Source organism: Urocitellus parryii, chromosome 5, assembly GCF_045843805.1.
Source record: "Urocitellus parryii isolate mUroPar1 chromosome 5, mUroPar1.hap1, whole genome shotgun sequence".
Lineage (NCBI taxonomy): Eukaryota > Metazoa > Chordata > Mammalia > Rodentia > Sciuridae > Urocitellus > Urocitellus parryii.
Window position 1 is genome coordinate 39,682,261 of NC_135535.1, and position 22,411 is coordinate 39,704,671.

The window sequence follows — 22,411 nt, forward strand, 5'->3', positions numbered from 1 at the left end:
ATGAAAGATGATGGGGGCAAGCCAGCTCATGCGTCCAGGATGGATGTGAAGCTGGGCTCCTACCTGAGAGCCCATCTGTTGTCCTCCCACAGAAGGAGCTTGGCAGTTGCTAATGCCATAGTTTCTTTAATGAATGCAGTGTTTCTATCAGAAACTGCTTACTTGAATTTAATAATCAACTTTATGAAAATAAACGTGACAAACTGGTTTCTCAGTGGTTGATATTACTAAAATAGGCAAAAATATCAGAATGCACAGGTTAGATCATGCATATCACATTATGGAAAAGGACATTAAAATAAAATGTAAGAAACATTAAAAAAGAAGCAATCATCTCTGGGTGCTCTTTTCATTAATTTATAAATATAATTCTAATTTATAATCAATGATTTATAAATAAAAATATTATTACCTGTGAATAAAAATTTAGCCTTATTCAATACTGCATTAAACAGAGATATTAAAAATTCAAAATTATATCTCTGGGAGGAAAAAGTTGACAGAAGGCCTGTCAGTGAGATGTATGCACTAATTCCTAGCCAGGCTGTTTCAAAGTCAGGAAACAAGTAAAAAATAAATCAAACATATGGATGCCGTGAACAGAGGAAAGATTATTTAACTTCATTATATTAAATATAACTTTATCAATCCTGGTTTGATAAATATTTAAGAGTCTTGTACATGGCAAGGGGCTAACTTGGTGCTTTAGAAGGCATAGGTATGGATTAGAGGTAGTCTGCTTAAGCGTGCTAGTTAGTGAGAAGTGCAATAAACAATTGTTTTAAAAATAAAGCTGGGAGGCTGAGGCAGCTCCAGTGCCCTGAGATGCTAGGTAGCAAAGGCAAACCCAATTCAGTGTAAAGGTAAAACAATATTAGGTTTATCCAACCAGAAACTGCTAACTTCTAAGCACACTTCACTGGAATAATTCAAATAATGCTACTGCTACCTTGGATCAGTGTTCACCTTACAGAAGCCTCCCCACTGTACCCCCACCTCTTCCTTGGAGCCCCAAAGTATCTGTAGCCTGCAGCTGCTTGATTCATCAATCCATGTCTGCTCAAACATATTCTTTAAAATTTTGATGTGACCAAGATAATTGAAATAAACCATTGGGGGAAAAAGAAGAATTTTATAAGGGCTATAAAATGCTACAGGTTAAAAAAAAAGTATGGAAAACTAATTCCAAAAAGAGAGAAAGACTTTATAAAGCAGGTAGCAAAGGGAGACTAGGATTCAAGCCTCTGGGCAGAGAAAATAGCGTGAACAAAACAGAAGTTTAGAAAGAGTTGCCATCATCGAGGAAGAACCATGATATCATAGTTTGAGGACAGAGTACCATAGAGGAAGAACAGTGGCAAGAGGTGAAAGTCCAGGGAGGTGAAATCAGAAGGGTTTTAATGCAGAGTAATACTCCATACCTCAGCACCATATAAAAATAAATAAAGTTATTGTGTCCAACTATAACTAAAAGAATAAATATTTAAAAAAAAAAAAGAAGGGTTTTAAATTCCATGGTAGAGAACATTATACCATCAAAGAATTTTTTTGGTGGAGTCATACAAATGCTCCTTGGCTTAGATGGAGTGAGAACCCAATAAGCCTATAATAAGCTGAAATTATGATAAATTGAGAATGCATTTAACCAATTGAACATTATATCTTGGCAACACAATTTATTGTCAAGTTTTGGCTGTAGAGTCTCTTGATTGACAGCTGACTGGGAGCTGTGACTCAGTGTCCCTGCCTAGGATCACTAAAATATCCTAGCACATATTGCTAGCCCAGCAAAAAGTCAAAATTCCAAATTTGAAGTATGGTTTAAACTGAGTGTATATCACATTTGCATTATCATAGAGTCAAAAATTTGTAAGTCAAACCACTGTACCTAGAACCCTGAGCATATGCTCATTACAATGATGTCAAAAGATTCTTCTAGCAACTGTATTACAGATAAGCCAGAAGGGAAAGAGGTAGACACTGTTAATTGGACAATCAAACAATCTCTGAAGTAGGAAATGAAAGCAGGATTAGAAAGACAAAAGAGGGGAAGACACAAAGGACTAGGCCAAGGTGCTATAAGGGCTGATATCACCTGTTTCGTCAATTTGCTGTTTAATCTCTTCAGTTAATCAGGCTTTTTGTGTTTATACTTATATCTGCATTTCTAGATAAAGTAACTTCAAATCACTAATAATCATCTCAACTAAGGCATAGCTATGTACTATTTCATTTTTCCTGCCACAGAGTGGTACTTAACAATGTCTAACACCATACAAGTACTAAGTGAGTGGCTTTTCTGTTTTGTTTTTCAGTACTAGAGATTGAACCCAGGAGTGTTCTACTTCTGAGCTACATCATCAGTCATTTTTATTTTATTTAATTAATTTATTTATTTTTAAATTTGGGGACGAGGTCTCACTAAGTTATCCAGGCTAACCTTGAACTTGGGATCCTCCTGCCTCAGCCTCTCCTGTAGCTGGAATTACACATATGCCCCATCACATCAGTCCAGCTAATGTTTTTCTTTCTTCTTCTTTTTAAAGGTCAAGTTCAAAAAAATTATTATCTGCATACAACACAAAATACAGAATGGAATGGCACAGTGGCATTCATTTGCCTTTGTTTTAGATGTTAGTGACCCAGCTGAGAAACAACACCACAGCCATGAAAAAGCCTACCTGCATGTTATTTTATGGAACCATTCAATGTTCATATATAAAATATATGGTTATAAATAATATATGAAAATTTATCCTTAGAGGTCAACTGGAAAAGGTTTCTAACACGAAAAAAGGAGGAAGAATCACTCAGAATTTAAATGTAATACATGGGTGAAACATTGAAGAAATCACATCAATTTTCTACCATCTAGAAAGAATATGTGTATGTATGTGTGTATCAGTGTATAAATATTTGAGAGGAAATAGAGTAGTTTATATTTCTCCATATGACAGAGATGTAGGCACTGTTGATAAGAGAGAAGACCTCAATAAATTATGTAGTACCAGGAGTTTGTACCTTTGTTTTCATTGTATATGCTATTTCTGAACAGTTTGATTCGATATCCTGGTGCAAGGCATTGTAACAAATAGAATGCTTGTTAGCTTCTAGTCCTGAGTTCATGAGGCCTACCATGAGGCAGACCAGCATTGTCCCAGGACAGCTCTTGTCTCCCTTTTGTGTTCTTCATTGTTGCCTTTAATTATTCCTTTAAAATGGGAATCATATATTATCTATAATATTTACCTATAAATCATTTTTTTCTTTTATATTTAGATGTAGTCAACCCTTCCCAAATCAGATTTGAAGCCTATGTCTAACCAGTGATGCAGGCAGGGTCTTGGTGGAATTGTTGCATATGAATACAAAAAGACAAGGGTTGACATTCCGTTTCAATCATCTTATAGACTATGCCTGGACCAACCTGGGAGGAGCCACAGCTATTCTTTCATTTATTCAACAAGTAAATATCTCCTGAATGCTAATTTGATTCCAAATGCTAATGTAGTTCCTGAATATACATTGTGAATGAGTCCCTTTTCCTCATGGAGAAAATATTCCAAGTGTTGATAAGTTTTATGGGAAAACAGTAAAGAGAACAGAGTGTCGGGGGAGATGATAGGAAAGCTTTATTATTAAAGGGCAGTCAGCAAAGGTCTTGTTGGAAAAATGACATTTGAGCAAGTCTTGAAGGAAAGGAAGGATTGAATCACATGATAATGGAGGGAAAGAGAATTCCAGATCAAGGAAAGGGTAAGACAAAGGCTCCGAGAAGGAAGCATGTTTGGCTTTTCTGAGGAGCAGTAAGGAGAAGGGGTAAAGGAGAGTCCATGAGGGACAGTGTGATTTGTACTGAGATCTTAACTTATAATGATACCAAGTGATAAAACGCACAGTTGGTAAGAGAAGACCTGTGAATGTAGCTCAGTGGTAGATTGCTTGCTTAGCCCAGAGTTCTATCCTCAGTACTGCAAAAACATAAATAAATAAAATAAAATAAAATAAAATAAAATGCAGTCACTAAAAGAAGGGTGTGTGTCAATCTGTCACTATCCAGGGCCATAAACGTAGCAAAGAATTACAAGCTAAAAATATTGACTTTTCACTTTGGCCTGCAGTGCCCAAGGGGTAACTAAAATCAGGATTAACCTTAGAATCTCTGCCTTCTTTTTTTTTTTTTTGGTACTGGGGATTGAACTCAGAAGCACTCAACCACGGAGCCACATCCTCAGCCCTATTTTTTGTATTTTATTTAGAGAAAGGGTCTCACTGAGTTGCTTACTTTTGCTCATTTTTGCTGAGGCTGACTTTGAACTTGTGCTCCTCCTGCCTTAGCCTCCCAAGCTGCTGGGATTACAGGAGTGAGCCGTGGTGCCTGGCTCTGCCTTAATTTTTTATTCCTGCTCAGCTCTGCACACAGGCATGTTAATCATTTAAGGAGCATTCCTCTAAAAAGTGGTAATACTGGGTTTTTTTAGCCCTAATACTTACTTTTCCCCCCTTCAATACTGAGGATGCCAAGGAAAGACTAATTAAAGTATTTTCAGAATTTGCAGGGACATTCAACTGCTGGCTTTTACAACATCCTTCCTAAAGAAGGGCACCTCAAAGTCCCTATTCATTGCCCTACACTTTCCAGGAACAGCAGAGCCTCAGAAATAGATCACCCCACAATGAGACTGTTCCTCAAAGAGGGAGCAATCATCTCTTTGGAACTAGGTCACAGATCTGATAGATAAACATCCTGTGCATCAAATGGAGATTGGCCCTCAAGTGATAAGGACTTCCCGGGAGTCACCTTGCTGAATTGGAACTGAGATGATAATCAACAAGACCAGTTTGAACAAGACTGCTTAATTATTCATACCTCTTGTACCCTGCCCCAATTCTTCCCCTATTTGAATTTAGAGCTAATGTCAGTGCCCCACAGACAGGGCTAAGATACTTGATCTCACCTTGCCTTCCCAATGTGGCCTTTCCTGATTTCACCATCTTTTTTTCTGTTTGGTTGGTGGGATGACTAGGAAATTGGTGGGATTCCCAGAGTCTGACCTCTGGACTAGGACTCTGGTAACAGAAGCACCAGGTCTGGTCAAGTAGCAGAAAGTGGGGCAGGGGGTATTAGCCACAGACTTTATTATGATTTCCACAATAAAGACAAAGCAGGACAGGGTAAACAGTTTAGCACTGGCTAATTTGAAGAATTCTGGTGGGCTTTGGGGTATAGAGCTGTCCTTCATTCTCTGGTCCCGAGTTGATTTAGGACAATAGCAATATTAACTTAGAACGTGAGAGTTGGATAAGGCGGTAGTTAGAGGATGGACTCAGGATTGGTTGGAGGGTCTATAAGGTGATTTTCACATGCCATGAAAGTCGATCACAGGAGAAATGTAAACAGCTTTGGCCCTTAATTGATCCACGTGATTAATGGATACCAAATAGACAAAGACAAGCCCTATGGAAACAGTTAAACCCAGGGGTGGGATACAGGGCTAGGAAAGATAAAAAGGGCAAATGATGAAGGTGAGTATCAGTAGGCCATATTTTGGATTGTACTCTAAGTGAGACCAGAAAGCAGAGAAGTGACATAAAATGGCTTGTATTTAAAGATGCTGAGGGCCATTACCAAGTAGGTATTGACGCATCGTAATCCTTGCCAGTGTACCCCATGTTAAATGGACTTGCCTTGGAAATTTGCTGCGACCTTGCTTGTGTGTTTGAGAAAGATGACCCTGCTCAAGGTGATGGAGGGTGGATCCAGGTTTGAGGAAGTATCCTGCAGGTTTGAGGAAGTATCCCGGTCCTTGGGCTTAGGGTGTTCCCGGTTTAAGGCGTTTCCCGGTTTAAGAATATGGGTTTTAGGGAAGTTGAGGTTGAAGATTATTGCTGCTGGGATTAGGGTGTTCCTGTTGCTTGTTCCCGTTGAGTTCTCGTGAGATTCAAATGGGATTTTGGAAAAAGCCTCGTGGAGTAGGTGAAGTGGGCGGCAGAACGAGACTGCCCCTGAACGTGTGTGGAGGCTGGTGTGAGATCCGGAATAAAGAATTGCTGTTTGAACCTACAAAGCTGTGTGGTGCCTCCTGATTCTGGTGCCCCCCCAAGACATCGGCATAAAGAGATCTTTGGTAGACGTAGACTGAGGAAAGAGAGGAGAATATCAACAGTTTGGTTTTTTGATCATTAAATTTGAACTATCTGTTAGACATCCAGAAACAGATGCTAAAAAAGCCTAACTATAGATTTGGGAATCTTTGTTGTTCTTCAGATGGTGGTTAAGGTCCTGAGATTAGATGAGATCTTTTAGAGTGGGCTAGAGAACAGGTGTGATGACCGAGCTCTGTGACACAGCAGCACTGAGAGATGAGGGTAATGAGGAGAAGCCAATAAAACCAACTCAGAAGTAGGAGTCGGTGAGAAGAGAGGGGAGCTATACACAGTGCTTTGGAAGCTGTGGGAAATTTGTTTTGAGAAGGAGGGATTAGTTGTGTCAAGTGCTGTTGATGGTTTTAATAAGATGAGGTCTGCAAACTGACTTGATTTAGCAATTTGAAAATCTTTGGTGACATGGATAAGATCTGCTTTAGTAGAGTTACATGGATGAAAATGAATTGGAGAATATTCAAAGGAAAATGGAAGGAGAGAAATGGGAGAGAGAGAATATAGTCCAACATTTCAAAGGGTTTTGTTATACAGGTGAGCAGAGAACTGGGGTATCTGGAAATAAGTGTCAGCTCAAGGAAGTTTGGGGTTTTTTTTGTTTTGTTTTGTTTTGTTTTGTTAGCTTGGTTTATATCACAGAGTATTTTATATGTATTGGGTTAAGCCAGAAAAGTAGAAAACAATAAAGATACTAGATAGAGAGAGGGAAATTAATGGTTAAGTGTTTTTAAGTAAAAGAGGATTCAATCAAGTGAGCAAGCAAGAGAATTCTTAGCTAAGAGCAGGAGTATTATATATGTACTAATGGCAGGGATTGCTGTGCATATGACTTAAGGTACAAATATATAATGATGGATATGATAGAATTTTTCCTGAGTGCTTCTGTTTTCTTTAGTGTAATGGGAAGTTGAGACTAGAGAAGAGAAAGAAGATACCAGATATTTTCTACTTTCCACAGGAGGCACATACCTTCATCATTGGCAGATAATAGCTTACCCACAATAGGGCCACATCTCTGGAGGAAAGTGTATTAGAATATGCAACAGCTCGGGGTGACCCCCACACCCTAAAACTCAGATGTGCCCCTTTGGAGAGGTTGCTTTATCTCATCTCCACTAAGAATTCATTATTTAGAATGAATGTTCTCCAAAAATACTCTGCCACTTGCGAAAGCTTTGACTGAATTTTTTCTTATTGTTTGTTAGACATTTCGAGGTTTTTGTGACTTTTAGAAAGGGATTCAGCCCTGGTTCTAACTGATAGAGATATCAATAAGTTATAAACATGTAAGCATCAGTTCTAATAAGTGTTGTGAAAGGGAAAAGGTGAAATTTGAGCAGATAACTAAAGGAGGTATGCAACAGGCTAAAATGAAGATACGAAAGGGCAGGTGTGGTGATGCATGCCTGTTATCCCAGTGGTTTGGGAGGCTGAGGCAGGAGGATCAAAAGGTCAAGGTTGCCTCAACAATTTAGAGAGATCTAGGCGACTTAGTGAGACACTGTCTCACTAAGGGGATGTGGATCAGTGATTAAACCCCCTGGGTTTAATTTCTGGTACCCAAAAAAAAAAAAAAAAGAGCAGGCATAAAGACCTTGGATTAAGTATTAGAGAAAAGAAAAGAAGCTAATGAGGCAAAACACAAAGTGAAAGAGAGAAGGGTGAGAGAGATAGGAAGGAAGTCATAGGTTGGGGAGCCAGGTTGGAGCCAGGTAGTGCATATCCCTATAGGTCTTTTCTGAATTTCGATTTTTATTCTAAGACGTATAGAGAACCACCGAAGTCTTTGTAGGAAATAGGTAGCATGATCACATTTGTAATGCAAAAAGCATCTCGGGACTAAGGCAGACTCTCACCTTGAAGCTCACTACATAAAGAGCACTGATCTCCCAGTGAGCTAGGTATGTCTTTTTTTTAAAGGAGCCTCAGATAATCCAACACACCTGATCAAAGTGCTGTAGGTATTTAAAGACTAAAAGGATGAACACATGAAAGGAAGCTGGAGAGATAAGACAGATTTAGTCCATAGTTTAATTCTTCCTCCTTGTAATTCTATATCCCACAAACTCAGATTCTCAATATTTGTCTCACCAGTAAATTCTATTCCTAAATCCTCCTTCACTTATCCTTTCCTAAATCCAATGCTGGTTTCTTCTATTTGCTCACCTAATCTTAACTATGTGAGAAATAGAAAGTCCAGTGGTTCCTTTTCAGAATATAACATTTAGCCTTAAATATAAAATTGTCATGTAAGAAAGGCAGCCTAGAAGGGAAATGGAGCAGAATGGAAAATTATACAATAGCACCACAGCGTATGGATGCGGCAGATCCAAAGAGCCCCTTGACAAACAGGAGTGGGGGAGGGGTCCACCTAACCAACAGAGATAGAGAGCTCTCTGCAAAAAATTAGTACCTTAGGTAAAAAAAAGAAAGAGCTACATATACGTCAGAATGCCTTCACCCCAAGAAGACTTTCTCGACACAAGAAAACAAAGGGAATTGGAAACAACTAAAGGTATGGTTATTTAAATAACCCAATTCACCAATCACTTAGATTATAATCCCAAGTTCCTCCTATCTGAACAAGGGGCAGTCCGGTGTTAGGGATAAAAGCAGGCGAACTAACAACTCAAGTGTGCTTGCTTGCCAGACTGCTCTAAGCACGCCCCTCTGCAGAAGTAAATTTTGCCTTGCCAAGCCATTTCTACATGATTCCTCGTGACACCCTAGTATTTTAAACAACTGCTACCTTTACTTCCATATTCCCAAGTAAGAAATTAGTAGGTCATTATGCTTTCTCCCCTTCCATAACAGACACATTGCCTATCAACCAGTACTGTATATCCTCACTTATCAACTAGCAAGAATCATGAAGTTTTTCTTTTAACACAGGCAAACATCACAGAGTATAATGAACTTTTACTTGGGTTCTTAGGAGGAGGTGCTATAAACACTAGTGGAAAAGAAAGGAAAGTGATAAAATTGTTTTAAAATTATAGTTTCAATGAAGTTTTCTATATGTCCTATTAAAATACATATATCATTACCTAAACACAACAATTTTGTGAGTTTTAAGGTATTTTCAGTGTGAGTAAAGAAAATAACTTCATTTAGACTTTGTTCACTTCTTATATAATGTTTGTGGACTCACATATATTATATAGGTATGATTTTTAAATGAGAGACCTTATGATAGTGGTGATGAAAATCAATAGAAATGAAGGAATAGCACTATTACAAAAATTCCTCTGGATCATCCTTGGGATTTGCCTCATTGCTCTGCTTCAAGGAAAAATTCAGTCAATTGGTATAAGGGGTCTCTTGAATTGATTCTGTCAGTTATTTCTCATGTGTAACCCTCAATATTTCCTAGTCAATGCCATTTTAACAATTAAATTTTATTAAAGCAGTGCAAGAGATCTGCCCTGGGCAAAAAAAAAGGAAGAACTTGTACATACATAGTTATAGAAACAAAAATGGTTTTGCTCTTCACATGTGTACCAAATGAATATAAATGCAATGTATAAGGTAGGAAAAAGAGTCTCAGTTGCTTAAACAATACCAACTTCCTCCTCTACCCTATTCTTCTTTGCTAATAGATCCTATACTATACTCCAGAGTCTAAAAATATCAGATAGGCACTCATTATCTCCTAAATAGAATATAGCCATATGACTCAACATTCATTGAAGGGACTCAAGGTTAAGTTTGCTAGTAGGCTTCTAAGAAAGATTTTCATTCTTTGATTTTTTATTTATTTATTTATTTATTTATTTATTTTGGTGCTGGGCATTGAACCCAGGGCCTTGTACATGCAAGGCAAATACTTTGCCAACCGAGCTATATCCACAGCCCAAGATTTTCATCCTTTGTAAAAATATTTTTGAAGCTATGGTAGTCATATATTGACCATAAGAAAACAAACCTAAAGATGAAAGCTAGCACAATGAAATGTAGAGCTGAAAGAGGGAAAGAGTTTGGATTTTTTATGTCAAAGACTGAACCAACCTGAAAACTATTCTACATTTAGAGTTGTTCTTTTATGTTTCCCCCAAGATAAGATGTCTTTATTTAGGGATAATGAACTAACTTAATCTCTAAAAAAAAAAAAATCTGAGTGATAATTACCAGTGGAAAGGTATCTCTGGATGCTTTTAAAATAATCTATCTGGATTATTTAGATTGCTAATATTAAACAAATGTGGACTTTATGGATAAATGAAGCATGGCCCACTACAAAATGTAATATTAGCTATATAATTAACATTGTATAAAATGAGTTTTATGGCCATAATGGCTCTCAATGTGTCATCAATGCCCTATAGGTATTGCTTAGACACTTGATATATTATATCTGATATAAATTATATATTATAAATTATATATTATATCAAGGATGTGCTGTAAGGAAAGACCATGTTTTTCATCTCAGAATTTATATCTTACCTGTTTCATTTGAATTCATAGTAAAGTTTAATATTGGGTCAATTATCTAGATTTGTGAATAGGATTTGACAATTCAACCCTTACTGATGTTTCAGTGCCATGCCTTATAACTTTTGTTTACTTATGAAAGATACAAAATGACAACTCAAGCAGAACAGTATTTTTAGAAGATGCTTAAGAAGAAAGATTTAATGTCTTCTTTCTTCTATCTAATGTATATGGGTTATTCCTAACAAAAAGCCAGGAATTTTTATTTATTTTAAACCACAGTTTGAGTTCTGAAAAAGACAAATGTGCATTCTCCAGAAATACTGAATTTTGAGCTGAGAATGGTGAGTGGTTGTCTGGTTCAAGAAGGAGAGGATGTTTACTCTAGAGGGAAGAATATGTGCCTATGTATTTGAATGTCTTATTGTACAGACTAATATTTCCCCTCTTAAATCCTTTCGTTTCTTCTTACACAGCAATACAATTTTAGGTTGAGCACAGAGATATACAACTTAAGACTTCCAATTAAGATTTTCTAACTTCTCCTAAAACCTAAAAGGTTTGACATAGTGATTAGGTTCTGACCAGTGAAATATGAATAAGGTTTTCATGTTTAATGTCCAAACCATGGCCAGAAAGGAATGAAATGAGCCATCTGTTTTATATTTCTATTTCCCTTTCCTTTGACCATCAAAATCCATAGTCTACCATGAAATGGAAACTTGTTGAAGAAGAAAGAGCAACAAAAGAGAAAGCCCTTAGATATTTGATAATTATGGAATTAGCATGCTAGCTTAGACCAAATACCTAGATGTTCACATGAAAGAGAAAAATCCCTTTTGATCAAGCAACTATTATCTTTACCCTCTGCCACTGAGTTGAACCAATATTCAAACTAAATATGTACAAAATGATTTGGTATTCTCCCTCTCTTTCTATATATACATACATGTTTATTTGGTCCTTTAAATATATTGTTTTTATTTGTTTTCCTCCCCTTCCCTCTTTAAATATCTTAATGTGTTCAACTAAAAGTGTTATTACTATGTAAAAAAGGGAGAGAAGATATTGGGGAACATCTAGCATCATATGTTATATTGGATTATTTTGTTAAATGAAAAAATTCAGTCGACACTGAGCTTAAAATGTTATTTAACAAATTGTATTTCTCAATTATCACCATCCACAGATTTTCCTCACCTGTTATTTTAAGAAAATGTTAGCATTTGCCTAAAGTTCTTAATATAAACCCTTTTTTGCACCATGAGCTTTCCCAAAATAATCAGGTAGTTTTAAACTTGTTCCTAGAAAATCATTTTTGTTGGAAGGAAGTCAGTTCAGAAACTCCTACATTTATAAACTTTTAAATCCAAAAGTTTTGTGCATATAAACAAGCTGAGCTCAGGGGCAAAAGTAACCTAACTACCACCTTTACAAGTATTTGGAAGATTTGTATAAGGTCGTTTTATTTTTCTCCACCTTAATTTTTTTTGGCACTATTTTCCTGTTTATTATTGGTTTGGAGGTGTTTTATGAGTTTGTGTTCACTATCACCTGAAAAATGCAAAATCAGTGAGACTTCAGAAAAGACCAGGACAAGACGACTTCTGATTTGAAATGAAAATAAGAATGAAAAAAAAATTTTTCACTTTGTGAGGAAATAATGTTACACATGCATATAGAATTAACAGTAGGGAGTATTGTATTACAGAAGAAGAGTAAACCATGCAATGCGTGGAAAGAGCTGTGTGCCCTTACAAAATAAAATAACTATGTGATGAGAAAAGTGAGATATTGTAAAACCAGATCCGTAGACTACATGGTAAGAACCACTGTTCACAAATTTTGCTTTGTTGAGACCAGAGAGAAGACATTAAGAACACTGATGCCTGCTTACAGTTCCTTAGAGATTTTTAATTAGTCCATGATGTAGCCTGTGGCCTAGATACCTCAATTTTAAAATCTCACTAATTCTGATGTGCAGCCAAAGTGAAGGATTACTAGCCTAAGGTATCCGCATCATGCCACATGCCAATCAGTTTGATGTTAATGTAGGAGAAGGCTAGAAATTCTTTCAAACCTTAAATTTAAGTGTGAAGAAGGTCTAATTATTAAAAAAAAAAAAAAAGAAAAAGTATAGGCCACAGAGGGTCAGAGCATATTACTCTTTCTGTAAAGATAGCTCCTATGATTCTATAACACCAGCTGACAGAACTTCCTGTAGTGATGGAAATGTAATATATCTGTGTGGTCCCATAATTACCACCTTCCAATTCTGGCACGCATTTGAGATGTGGCTAGTGAAACTGAGGGAATGAAAGTCTAGCATAATCTTAATAAATAAATTCATCTTAGATCAATACTATAATTAAATTTTAACTTATGTTTAAATGTAGATAGTCATAAACAGAAATCTCATTGGCTAACGTAGCCCCCAAATTCATCACAGAAAGCAAGAGGGAGCATTACTTGATTCCACAGCTTTTCAGTTTTGAAAAAAAGTAGATCATCCATTTTCAGTAAACATGCTAGATACAACACATATTTGCAAGAAAAGAAGTATACAAATTTTTTAGTTTCAAAAAAATGTATGTATACTCTTATACTTGCAGAACTAAATCTTAATTTGCCCTTTGTAAATCTTGAAACTCTGAACAGATTTTTTAACCGAATTTCAGAACAAAAAAAATATGATTTTACATAGGTTCTTTAGGTAACTTTGATAGATCAACTATGTGATCACTATATAAAAGTGGTAATATGCTCCATATCTAAAATTCATATGAAAACACACATAAAGAGGAATGGGGGGAAAGACTAGAAGTTCATTGGATTAGACAAAAGGGAATGAAAAGGGGGGATGGGAATAGGAAAGACAGTAGAATGAACCAGACATAAATTTCCTATGTTCCTATATGAATACACGACCAGTGAAATTCCACATCATGTACAACCACAGAATGGGATCCTAATTAGAATACTTTATACTCCATGTATGTATAATATGTCAAAATACACTGTACTTCCAAGTATATCTAAAATGAACAAATTTTTAAAGAGAGACGAATAGACCTATACCAATAAAATAAGCATACCATCCTTTTTCATTTGTATGCTAATAATCAGGATTTTTGCTTTATAGACTAGACACTATTTTAACAGCAGCACATTTTATCCTTTATGATCATCCTTTTGGGTTGGTATAACCATCCACATGATACAGATATGAGGAAACTGACGCTCACTGCAGTTAATTTCCTCAATTTCACTCAACTTATAAATGTTAAAGCTGAATACTGCATTACTAATGCTACAGAGCTGGAGTCTTCTGAGAAATTGAGGCAGTGTGAAGACATGCCCTTTAAATCCGGATTCTTGCTATCAAGTCAGAAAGAGTTCAGACATGTTGCTCAGAGTAACAGGTATGAGTGTATTAAAGGGATAAAAAAGGGAAAAGGAGGAGAAAGATAGAGAGAGAGAGAGACCTCTCAGAGGAAATAGGGCCAATGTGCCTCTCCTGCACTCCAGTTTTATGGGGATCCCAGAGAAGTTTCTAGAGGGTCCTACTCAGGTTCAGCTCTTCATTTTTGATGACATCAGACTTTCAAGTCCCCATTGTCATGGCAACTCTAGGTCACCTTGGCCTATGCTGACCAGTTCTAATTGGATTCTTTTTTGGAGGTGAGGGATACTGAGGATTGAACTTAGGGGCACTCAGCCACTGAGCCAATCTCCAGCCTTATTTTGTATTTTATTTAGAGACAGGGTCTCACTGAGTTGCTTAGCACCTCGCTTTTGCTGAGGCTGGCTTTGAACTCAGGATCCTCCCGAGCCTCTGGGATTACAGGTGTGCACCACCACCAAGCCCAGCTCTAATTAAAGGGATAAAAAAGGGAAAAGGAGGAGAAAGATAGAGAGAGAGATGTAACCATACATTCTTACAGATTCTATGGTGAGGAGAAACTATCCTTATCTCCCAGAGTTTCAGGATCCAGTCACAAGTCTCCTGGGTTCCTCCCATGGACATTATCTCAGGCCTGCATTTCTCCAGCAGTAAACAGTTAATTTGCTGAGGAATCTGACATATCCTGTCCACTTAGGCCAGGCAAGGCTGCAGGTAAATTGCTTCTTGGAAATGAAAGTATGTGGGGGTCATCATAGTGGGCCCATTTATAGAACTATTCTCTTAATCTCATGTTCCCACCATCCTCATCTGCCTGTTCCCCAACACTAATTATTGACCACCTCTTTATATTGACCAAATAGGCATGTTTAGCAATGTTATTTTAATTTTTTTTTCATATTCCAATACCACTTCTAAATAAATAGTCCATCAACAGAAAACAAGACTTCATCCTTTGTACAAGGTGTTACCTATTTGTGTACTAATGAATTCATTTTCATACTAGCCCCACTTGTATTTCTGTAGTTCTGGTTCTCCAACAGTAGCTTCAACAAAACCAAATTCCAGAAGCCACAGTAACTAAAATGTTTTACTATTCAGAGATAAGAACAATTGATTGTTTTCAATTGTCTCCTGCAGTTTTGCCAAGGTAGCAAGGACAAAAGTGGGATAATGATTATCACCCAGGATTTTTGTTTTGTAACTATTCATTAAGTAAGGATAATTTAGCCAAAACACAGCTTCAAAAAGAACTCTGGCTGATTTGCACATTTCTTTGTGCATTCACCAAGTGACAATGGCATTTAAAGTCTAAATTTACCATTAAAAGATACCACAGGATTTTGAAACAGCAAAGCCATTTCTGGCTTTGGAAGTGCAACTATGAAGAGACAAAATAAGGAGCCCTCATAAGGTGTATAAAAATGCGACATCACATGCTGAACATCTATCTATCGTAAGCTGTCTCCAAGAAGCTTGATGTATGTTTAAAATGCATGACACTGACACACTGGGGCCTTTTTCAGAATGAATTACTTGATTTTATGTATTTTACTGTAGATTGCACTAAAAAAATATTGAACTAACCAAATTACTATCATTAGCCCTGAGTTCTTGCAAGTTTATTCTCCAAATGCTTTGGAGATGATTATCACTAGGGCCTCATTTTCTAGAGTAAAGGTACCATTTTCAAAACGTTGAAATGAGACAGTATGTTGGAAAACTCCATCTTATCCATAAATGCCGCTTTGTTTTTGGTTTACATAAATGTGTATGTTCCTAACAGTATTTTAATCTTAAAAAAAAAAAAAACTAAGAAGTCATCTAAAATAAAATCAACCTTCAGTTACTAACCGATGCTATATATTGAATTTCATTATGTGCCAGACACTGTGTGTAGCACTGTATCTCATTTAATATTCTCAGCTCTATAAAAAGTAATTATTTCCATAGTTTGCCTATGAGAAAACAGGCTGAGAGGTATCTTCCCCAAGTATCACAGCTAATTAGGGAAGATTCCTGGTAGCGAAGTTAGACCATCAACCAATCTCTTCTACTTCCCCGAGGTACACATGAATAGTCTTTCTTTGTCTGAAAATAACTACCCGTGACTTTTACTAAAAATGGCTAATTCTAAGAAACCAGGGAAAACAGTCAAGTAATCTACTGTGCAGATGGCCTTATTTTCCTTCAGATTCTCCAGACTTATCCGACAGAAACCATATATTTTTTTTTTCCATTTTTGGATCACATTGGAGTCTTTCTTATTTTCCTACTGTTAAGAATTAAGTAAAATAATAAATTCTTGAACTCGAATGCATCATATTGTGTTTTTATCCCATAGTGTGAATTAACACTTTTCTTACGGAGAACTCAAACTCAGTAGGAAGGAAATGTCATGTTGTTACAGGACAATGGAGATGTAGTAAAGGAAGTTTAGAAGAGGAAACAAAACCATTAGATATTGGAAGAAAATATGGGCACATACATATAGGCTTGGAGTAGAGAAGGCCTTCCAAGTTATAATCCATTCAATGACTTTTATGACACTATATTAGGCATTTAAATTTTATAAATGCAGCTTCATGTGTAGATATAGGTAAAGATACATAGTTATGTAAAGATTTTGCATGATTAAACAAATGATAAGAAAAAACAAATTACAAAAACACTTTCAAGTCGAACATATCACAGAAAGTAAACATAAGAAGCTCCTAGAAATTAAGAGGTTTAAAAAAACCAAGACCTAGTGAAATCATAGGCAAAGAATATAGTATTTATAGGCTGAAGGGGGAAAACTTCTCTTAAATATATGCTAGCACAATCGAAATAAAAGATTAGCAAACTAAAGACTATATAAAGATCAAACTTTTAACCTCTTAAGTAAAAAATATAAAATTCACAAAAATTTCTGTTAGCAAGTTTTTGAAGAAATATTCCCATAATATATTGCTAGTGAGAGTACATGGTGCAACCTCAAAGAGACAGTCTATAGTGATTCTTAAAGTGGCAGTGCATTTACTGCTCAATCATTAATTCCCACTCAAATTCATTCTATTTACACACAAGTATACAATTATTATTATTATTCACCGCAACATTTTAGTGTAATGACAAAAGAAGAAATAACATCAACATTCACCAATAGGTGCATACACCATAATTGAATTAATTACTGTCCTGTAGATTTTTTTTTTTTTTTTTACATTTTTTCCACAAAATTATACTTCTTAGTCTAAACTGGCCTGTGACCACACGGAACCCGAGAGTAAACAAGACCCAGATGGAGACGCAAAAGGTCTCCTAGGAAATATCAGAACAGAACTAGGATGAGCTCCCTGCTCTAGAGATAATCTGGCACTGAGCAATCACAAGTCAGAGGGAGGGCAGCAAACTTGAGTCAGGTCCCAGGCAATAATTAGTGTTCGAGGGAGATGTAACTCTAAGGAAAGAGGATTGAGGTCACGGCATTAGGAGAAGAAACAGATGGAAGAACCATTTGAATCATATCCAGGTCTTTTGGAACCAGTAAGAGAGAAGAGAAAGAGAAAATTGCCTCAGAGCATTTTGCTGAGAAATTGGCCTCAGATAAATTTGGGAGTAACATCAGAGACCTGAGCAGATAAGAAAAACTCCAGGCAGAGGTGGTGAAAGAGTAAACAAGCTAATGCCTTCTTCCTTCTTATCTTCAATCTCAGCAGGGTAGATTTAATAAGCTGCTGCCCTGTAGAAATGCCCACTTCTACTTTGCCCTCCAGACACTTCTGCCACTGGTCTTAACACTGAACAAGAACATATCTGAACTTGACTCATTAATAATTAGAAACCTCTTTACAGATCAAATAAAGAAGCTATACAAACTTGCCAGATAGCACAGCTTCAGATCTTGGCTAACCATCACATCAGGTGAGACAGACACTAACACACAATAAATGCTTTAATAAATTACGAGTTTGTATTCTGATCTTGAAGTCACATGAAACAGATATTTAGAGAAAAAAGAGTAAAGACAAAGATAAGTATTACTTGTATTTTTGTATGTGGCAAGCAAACTCTCAGCACATTCATGACATTTTCTCTTAATAGTCTCATAAACATTAAAAGTTAGGCCTTATTATCTTCTCTCCTAGAGATGAGGAAATTGAGACTTGGAAAGGTTTTAAAGACTTACCTAGGATTACAAAGAGGCAGAGATGAAATTCAAATACCAATTTGTCTGATTCTAAAATTCCTGCTCCCTTTAAACATATTGCATTTTCTCTGTGCCAAATGTTAAAAATAGGTTTGACTCTATTGGCAAAATAACAGGTTAGTCTACCATTGTTTCATGGATGCTGGCAGAACACATGAGACTCCTGGGTCAGAGATAAGCACAGCTTATTACTCAGAAATGGCAATAGCCAGAATATCATCATTTGTTGGTATCAGTTTCTCAAGCCTCAAATCTTGCAGGATGACATAAAGAGGGGAAGATGATTCATGGGGATTGGGCTGTGTTACAGGGGAAGAATCTTATGTTTAAGAATTCAAATTTTTTATGATATAATTTTTTTTATAAGCATGACTGTTTTTTTGCCCTGAAAATAGAGATGGTTTTTAATACAAGTGTGTTTTTATTATACTAAGCAGTAAAAAGGCACTACCCCTGTCTTTTAAGACTGTTTGTTATAATACAATATCCCTGAAAAGATTATCTGGAACAAAGGCCATCAGCACTTCTGTTCACAAGATGCATAGAAATGAAAGAGGCCTGTGGAGAATTGTCCCTTAATACCAAACCAACAATCACAGTATAAAATTGCTTAACAATTTGATTTATAACCATCTGCAATACCTTCAACTGAGTTTCTGTACATAACTTTTCTAGTAAATTTATTTGTATCTGGCTATGATCATCTTTATAATAATCTAACAGACATAGAATTATCCCATGGATAATTTTTATTTCTTTAATGACTAGAAAGCAATCATTTCCATGCAATTATTTTTAATATTTGTTTTGCTGTTTTTGAAAATAGTTTTGTTATTTGCTTGCTTTTTGCTTTTATTTCTCTCTTCTCCTCCCTCCCTCTCTTCTTTCTTTCTGTATTGGGGTCTAAACCCAGGAGCCCCACAATGCTAGATAAGCATGCAACTCTCTACCATGCCTTTTGCATGTTTATATATCAGGATTTCAACATGTATCTTGTAGTTGTGTGAACACTTTATATAACAAGGATATTAACTGTCTCTATGCAGCATAAGTAGTTTTTCCATAAAACATATTATCTTTATTTTATTATATCTCATTTAAAGGATATAGGTTTTTGAAAGGTACAATATTTGATCATCACTTTTCTTCATAATTTCTTGTACAACTTCATAAATAAGAATATTACTTCTTATTTAGTATTGATAGGTACTAAATTCTGATTTCATTTATTTTTCCTAAAATTTAAGTTTATGTTAAATTGCTTCTGTATCAATATGGAATTGTTTCTATATCGATATGGAATTTAAGTTTATTAAACTTATAGACATAAAGAAACTTCTACCTCAAAATATATATTCCCTTGAGATAACTATAATATACAGATTATATACATACATATATATAAACACACACAAATATACATATATATATTATATATAATATATATTATATATTTTGATGTATATTATCTGAGTTGATCCCCAGAAAAAAATCTTGTAAAATATACAGAATAAATGTCTTACAAAAGATATTCATTCATCACTTGCCTTATCAACTATTTCATATATAATCCCTGAAATGATAATGTTTACCCAATGATGGACTAACTTTTTCTTGAATACCTGAAAGATGTGTTATTGATCATTCTCTTCAGTGACTCATTCTATCTTAGGACAAGACAGATATGTTACAAAATTCTCTTATAAGTGTAAATCTGTCTTTCTTTAACATCCTATTTATACCCTTCAAGACATGGAAAGTTAGTTTAGTCTCTTATCCCTGAAAGAATGAAGAAAATATTTTTGCTATTGACTTACTAAATCTTTCCTTCTACAACATGAACGTGCCTATTGCTTTCAATGCTGTCTGTAAGTCTGGTTACCATGTGATTTACTACATAATCAAACATAGGAAATTAAAACTCCAGTCTGAAACCAAGCAACGAAAATAGCAAGCAACCATGCCCACTCTGGTTTAAGACATTGTACTTATATGAATTTGGAAGTCAGTCTCTCACACCTCTCTCTCTTTTTCTTTATTTTGGTTTAGGTTTTGTTTTGACCAAATGTTTGTTCTGAGCCCTATTTCAATATGACACTATCCTTTTTTCTTTTATTGTGAGGGGAAGAGGTATGATGTTAGGAGGAATAATTAAAGTCTTTTGATTTGTTGGATTCAGCCCAAAAAGGCTATTAAGGCTTTTTGACATCTTGATATAAAAATAAACTGCATTTTTAAATTCGGATCTTTTTTCATCATGAATTTTGTAAACATTCTTATATAAATTCTCTTTGGTGAATATAGTACCAGGTAGGGCAGACTTCCTACTCCACAACTAGTCACTTCCTTTCTGATTAGCAAGGGTTGTAATTTTTAACCACTTACTAAGTTACTTCATTTTGCTAAGGTTCAAAGCTTAAACATGAGGTTTTTATGATACATTTCTTCTTAAATGTCCTACTGTTGCCTAAAGCTCGGTCCTTGTGCCGATGCCAATCCAAGAACAAGGACATGGTTTTGAGAAAAAGGAAAAAAGATGGTTTATTCCTTTGCTAGCAAAGGAGAAGCTCAGGAGACTCCTGTCCCAAAGGCTGTGATTCTGGCCATTAGCAGGAACAGAGATCAGTAAAGAGAAGATCAGAGAAAAGAAGATGAGGGAAGAGAAAGTCAGGGAGAAGAAGGTTGGGGGGAAAAAAAAACATGTAAGTTTCAAAGCAACAAAGGATATAGTCAAAGCATCAAGTGAACCCCTGTTACATTACTACTGTTTAGATGTGCTAGTTTTGCCATACTTCCATTAGCTATAGTACAGAAATACAATAAAACAATTAGTAATAAAGTTAGCAGTTAAAGTCAACATTAGAATGTTGAATCTTATTCCAATTATATTGCCATTTATCTAGGCAATTGTTGATAAATCAAAAAGATGGGAGAAAATGAACAGTAATCAGATATTCTAGATATTTCACTGTAAGGTCCTTGCTTAGCATCTGGGCAGCCATCTTAAGTGGCAGCCGCCATTTTTCCACCAGTACCAACCCAACCCTCCACCTACTGCATTCTTTCTGCCTGGGTGTATGACCACTCCCTCATACCAACCTCACCCTTAAATTGGTGGGCATTAGGACCCGCCCAGCTCTGATCCCTGAGCCTTGCCCATAAAAGCCCCCAAATCCAAGCCTGTCTTGCCCCTCTCCACTATGGAGAGATGTGCCTTTATTTGTCAGCTCTGACAAATAAACTCTCTTGTATATCTCTTCCTGATCTCCTCTTTCATTTCGCATTCGCCCATCTCTGGTTCCTCGATTTCCTTTCAGTCACAACCAGTCTGAGTCAATTATTTAGAAATTTCTTAGAGCTGTATTAAAAACAACCAAATAAATTTGCAAAGAATCACTCCAACTGTACACAAGAAGGCAGGTTGAATTGTTCTCTGTGCATAACTTTGGTTATATACAAAACATGAACTTTCCTTGTCTGTGATAAATAAAATAGTTTTACAAGTGCTAAGTTTCATTTCTAAATATTTAAAGTTTCAGGAGGCAATATTTTAGCCACAGAAATCTGATGGACTAAATTATTTTGTACTACATAATTTGAATCTTAGCACATTAAGAATACATAAATTATAATTTATTAGAAACTAGTGGAACTGGGACTTCATGATACATGGGCTTTAGCTATTCACAAATGACTTGCCTCAAATGACTAGTCAATTTGTCAAGAAGTATAAAAAGCATCAAAACTAATTTTTTTTAATTTACTGGAACCTTCTTTTTTAAAAATAAATATTTTGGAGCTAAATTAAGTGACCATTTCATGCAAAATTGCCTATTATGTTAATATAATTACTTTTTAAAAATCTTTATGTGTTAGAGATTAACAAAATGAGGTTTAGTAATTAAATCTAATACATCTAGTAATAAGTATTTGTGATTTTTCTCAAAGAATTCCTATCTCCAATTATTAATATAAGATGAAATTACTTAAAGGACAAGTATGTTACCTTGCCAAAAATACAACCTTTATACAATAATATAAGGATGTAATTTGTTCTGTTTGAAATTTTACTTACTCATGAGTAAATTACAAATAATTTTATTAGAAGGCCTTTTGAGTGTTTAGTCATTTGGAGTCTTGCCATGTTTATAAAGTTGTTTGTTATAGAGCTTACAGAATCTGAACTGTAAGAATTGAACTAAATTCATTCTTAGCCTGAC